Here is a 6,000-nt window from a genome sequence, read left to right as displayed (position 1 = left end):
TTCAAATCAGTCCCGCGAACTTGGGCAATATCCTTTTCGCGGCAAAAATTTCCTGCCTTCACGTTGGATATTCAAACATGCAGAGCTTGAGCTTCTGATATCAAAATTGAGTGATTCAAAAACCAAAATCCATCTATGTGTGTAGGATTACAACTTTGATAGGGATTTAGGGCGAGATATAATCATTTTATAGGACAGAATTGTGCCACAATCTCGTCGGTCAAAAAGGTCTCCTGATCTGATTCAAAAACTGACAAATGCTGAGCATCCCGATATGACTGAGAATCTGCCCTAAAAACAATGATCCCTAGGACCTAATAAAGGTATAGGTCAATTTTTGAACATTTCATGAGTGACAGAATATAGCTAGGATGGTCAGATATCGTACGAAACCAAGTCAGAATCAGAGCCTAAGTTGGCATAAAAAAAAAATTGCGACAACAGCAGAACCCCTTTTTTTTTTTGGTCAATTTTCTAGCAAACATGAGATACACTCCTACACTCGGTTCAAAACGGGATACACCATCTCTAGCATATGGGGTGCAAAATTGAGTAATAACAGGCTAAAATTAAAACTATTGACTTGATGACTAATTGATGAGTGGCCACATCTTGACTTGATGACAATCCTTATCTTCTTGTCTGAATAAAACATTATTGATAACGTTATAATTTGAATTAGACTTTCACATGAAAGTTATAGAAAATTATCTTAACTTTTCAAAAAAAAAAGAATTGAGGTCATTTGAAGAACTCGAGATATGGGCTGAACACTAAACAATGTCTGAGCTGTAGGACAAATTTAGACTTTTACGTTGTTGCTAAGATTTGGACTTCCAAACAGCAGAATTAAGTCTTAACTTTCCATAAAAGTTTTAGGCCAATGTTTTAGCTTTCCATCTATATAAAGTAGACCTAAATCTGAGATCTATAGCTCCATATGACCAAATTACCTAACAGTGTTCTGGTTTGGACTGCACCTGCATCTCTTTTCTAAGTTTGACCATTTCTTTATCCTTTTAATTTCAATACTTCAACTCATCAATCAATTCTTTTATTTATGTGATAGGCCTATATTTAGGATGGATATTTACCATAAATTAAAGGTATTTTATGGTATCAGACTTGTTATTATAAAATATGCTTTAGTTAAGGAGTTATTGATACTTCAATTGCAAAATAATGATATAAAACCTTAATAAAAATGCACTTTTAAGTACTAATCAATAATCAATTGATGTAAGCTAATATTGTTAGGAAAGGATGAATCTAGGCCACTCTTTATTGATATAATATGTTATTAGTACTTTTTCTTTTTTCATTATTATTGGTTTTTTGCAGAAAAAAATGCTAGTCTATTAATTAGTGTTGACTGTAGTATATTATTCCTTTTTTACTCCTAAGTTATGTAAACTTCAATGTAGCATTGAATATTTAAAAGGTAGTAAAAGAAACAATAATAATTTTAGTATTTACAAAACCTTGATTTTCAAAATATCAAATAGGGCAACTAAAATTATAAAAGTACTTATAAAAATGGGATGTAGGGGGTAAGAAATTTAGAAGAACTTCGACTTTGAAGACGTGCATGAAGAACTTTCTAAGAGAAAAGTTGCATCCTCCAGTATTTGGGCAAAGATCAATATTATATCTACTTTTCCTATGATAAGTGAAGTCAACGCATCCATTCTTCAAGAATTAAAAGGGCTAACGAAGACCAAATAAAGGGATCTAAAAGGATATGATTGAAAATCATAGGATTCCAACAATTTTTCATATTTTAAGCCTTTTTTATCTTATTGTTTCTTTTATTCTGAAATGTTTTTAGTTTTGGTAACGCTAGCTTATGATTTTACATTAAGAACACACACTTGATATAATATAATTCTTCTTTATTTATCAATAAAGTTTATATTTTGCTTTTACTTGCATTTTGTTACCTATACTTTTATATTATGATTGTGTTTTCAAGTTTTTTTTAACCATATGAACAATCATATAGGTTAGATATCTTTAAAAGGTGATGTCATTGTACTTAGAATAATTTCCAAGTTGTCTATATTTTAAAGGTTCAAATAAGCCAAAACTTATTATAAGGAGTGATTGATGCGAATCCAAACTCACCATAGTCGTGGAGTTAGAAGCTAGTATTTTGTCATAAAAAATGATTTCCCCATTCTCGCATAGCTTTATAATCTTGTCCATTTAGTTTGCTTTTTCAGGATGTTTTATTTTTAATAGCTCGATAAGACTTGCTTTGAGTAAATCATCTAGCATCCTAGATATATCTGAGCCAGGGAATAGGTACTCATTTTCATGTCGCTCTTTTAAGGATGGCTTTTCCTTTCATCATTTTAAGAAGTAGTTGGTTTTGCATAATCGTTCCTTTTTCTTTTAACACTAGTTGATATCTTTATAGCAGCGGAGTTAATTATTAAAGATTGCTTTCCTTTAACCCTTGGAGTGTTCTTTCCCATAACCCTTAAAGTGTTATCTTTAAATTTATGACCTTAAAGCTTGTTTCTCTTAGACTTTTGCATAGGTAACAACGAGTTTCTGGCTACAACAATGTTAAGCTCTATATCATATGCTTGAATAACCAATTATTTTAATGTCATATAGAATATAACATACTTCGCAATGTATCCCTTGAATACTCATATCCAAAATAAAAGTTTTAGTGAGTTAGTTATTATAGTTATGGCTAGGTTTTTCCACTGATGAATGTAGTCGATGACAAAATCCTCTATTTATTTACGTGTACTAGTGAGTTCAATCATGCTAACAACATGATAAGTGATGTAGAAACGATTAAGAAACTCGTGTTCTAATTGCATCCGACTAGTAATTGAGCTAACTTCAAATTAGTATATCAGTTGAAAGCATTGCCCTTAAGAAATAAATAAATTATTTTACCATGAGATCATCATTAGTTCTATTATTGTTGCAAGTCTCCATTAAGTGAGTCATATATTGCCTTGGATTTATTTTGTCATCGAATTGCTAGAACTTTGATGGTTGATAATTCAGAGTCATTTTTAGTAGGTTAATTTTTTAGATGTATAGGTTTCATATAGGAATACAAAGGTTGAACTGAATTATCTATTCAGTCCATAATGGCCTCCTTGATGAGCCCTTTCATTTGATTTATGGTGAAGATGTCATTAATAATACCACACATGTTCCTTGTATACCAATTATGGAATCCCTAACAACAATGATATTTTTAAAAAACTTTGGTAATTGAAGGTTGGCCTCTATCATACATGCTCTTGAGTATTCCCATTAATTTTATTATCTTGTGGTCTTTTACCTCAAGTGAAGTTGAAAGCCCTTCGATGAGGGTTATAAAGTTATCCATTTGATTTTCTAAAATGTAATCTTAATCAACATCATTAATATGGTGTCAAAACCTAATATCTTGCTTGGTAACACTAGCTGACATGAGAAAGTCTCCACATGTAAATTCTCGAAATGGTCACCTTAAGTGTCGAAGAAAAGTCCATATACCCCACTTGACTTTTTTTAAGGAGTTACTTATAGTTTTAGCCTTGGAGTAGTAAGTTATCTCACCCCATATGCATTTAATCTCATCATTTGGTTTAGAATTAGCATAGTTTACACATACAACTCAATGATGGATTTTGTTTTCGATGAAAAATCTTCGACAAAGTATCGATAACTAATTCAACATTATTATTTTATTTGGAAGCACATGTCTTCCTAGTTTTTATTAAGAGGTTTTTAGGAATTCTTTCTTAAAGAAAAGTGATGAGAGGTAAAGACTTTTCTAATGAAGTTATTAGAAATTTATAGATACAAATTTTAGTACTTGAAATTAAACAAACACACATGTATAAATATTTGTTTTTATTAAAATATATAATTAGGTACAATTTCTATTTAAAATATTCCTACAAAAGAATAAAACAATCATATGATTATTGTATTGAATCTTATTTATGGTGACTTGATATATTTGTAAAATCAAGCAAGATTTATGCTTTGTAAAAACAATAATTTAGGTTCGTATTGCAAAATAAAATCTAATGCTTTGAATAATACTTTTGATTTATCTACAAAGTGTTGTTGAAGAACTATTATAAGTCTTTTAGGGTTAATCTAACAGAGCTTCATTTTTTATATACTTCAAACATAGATGAATAAGGATTAACAACTTTTGAGAGATAACTTTTTTGCATGAAAAGTTTGTCTTGAAAAAAAAATTCTTATCTTTAAGAAGAATTATTCTCAAATGTCTAAAGTAAGCCGTTATTTATAGAAATTTATAGGAGCACCCAAGTCTTTTTCTAATTCCACTTGAAATTATTTTATTTGATTTTCATTATGGGATTTTGTATTTATAATAAAATATTTCAAATATCTTATCTCATGTATCAATTTTCCTTAGCTTAGAAATATATGGGAGCTCTTTTATTCTCCATGCTATTTACTTTAATTTTAATTTATCTTTTTATGTAAAAATAAAATAAAAATGACATAGAAAATTTTGATTGGTTGAAAATTTTTATTTCTAGCAAAAAAATTTCAATCAAACATGAATATATAATATTCATAATTATTAATAAAATTGGTTTTGTATCCAAGGTTCTTACATAATCATTTTCATTGTTTCATTTAGCAGGCATTTTGTGAAGAAAAGGAAAAACATTGATTTTAGCAGCAAATTCTAGATTTGAAAAAATGATCAATCTTGGACAAGTTACAACAGCTAAAAACATGGCTTTTATGATGAACCGAAGTGTGTAAAAGTTCACTCTCACTATGATGGAGCCAATATTTTACTTTAGTTTTAGTCATATAATCATTTTTTTAATCTATATGAACATTGTTAAACATATCGAGTGGCAAAGGCTTGGTGTGGATTGTACCTTTATCAATCATAAACAAGCAAAACTTTACCTTTGCTTTTTTGCTTTACTTTATCAAAAATAAAAAGGTTTAAAAGAATTTGAGCATGGCCTGATGATACATTCCTTGATTCACCTGTGGTGAGTTGAATTTGATATATTCAAAGCCTTTGACATCGATCGTGTGCTTGTCTGATGATATAAAAATATTTGTGTGATTTGACTAACATTGATTTCCACCTTCCTTCAAATAATTTTTTTTGGGTTTATTAAAGAGATGTTATTTGGATCTCGTTATCTGAGCAAGATTTTGCCTAATGCCAAATTCTAGAAATAGCTTTTATTTTGAGATGGAAGAATCAACAACAACATGAGATTTGGGTCCTTTACTTAGTTTTTCATCTGTAATTCTGAATCTAATATGTTATTGATCATCTTTAATTTTATTTAAAAAAATCCATTTGTTTAGTTAAAGTCTTCCATCTTATCTATTTTCCTTTTCTTTTTTCACCCTTTAAGAAATTAAAAAAAAAGGAAAAATTAATTGAAAAATAATATGAAATTGATGAGATGATTTCAAAATAAATTAATTTTAGAATATAAAGATTAAATATGTAATTTTTAAAATGATTAGTAATTAACTTCATTAATGTGAAAGGAATAAGTTATAACTAACTATTTTCTCTTTGATATTAAGATAAGTTCATTTCACCTAAACTATCTTCAAATTCAAAACAACATCAATACTACACAGTCTCATCTATATCTTTAAATGTAATGGCTAAAGATAAAAAGGAATAAAGATAAGTGAGATAGTTAATATTTTGAATTCATCATTATAAAACAAAAATTCATTTATAAATTCCTCCCAAAATAACATGGGAAGTAAAAGTTTAAAAACAGTTTTATTTTATAGTATCAGAGTATATTGATTCATATTATGCACATTATTTCCTCCTCTCTCACTTGCTTCTTATATGATCTCATCTTTAATCATACACCTACTCATCTTACCCACCATATAACACTCAAACTTTTCGGTGATAATTATTTTCAGAGAAGGCTTAACTTTTACCTTATCTTAGTGTTGAAAGGCTTTTTGGGTTTGTTAATGGTAGTATACTTTTTC

This window comes from Populus euphratica, unplaced genomic scaffold, assembly GCF_000495115.2.
Source record: "Populus euphratica unplaced genomic scaffold, PopEup_1.0 scaffold7.1, whole genome shotgun sequence".
Lineage (NCBI taxonomy): Eukaryota > Viridiplantae > Streptophyta > Magnoliopsida > Malpighiales > Salicaceae > Populus > Populus euphratica.
The sequence above is the reverse complement of the archived record's forward strand: the minus strand, read 5'-3'. Positions refer to the sequence as shown.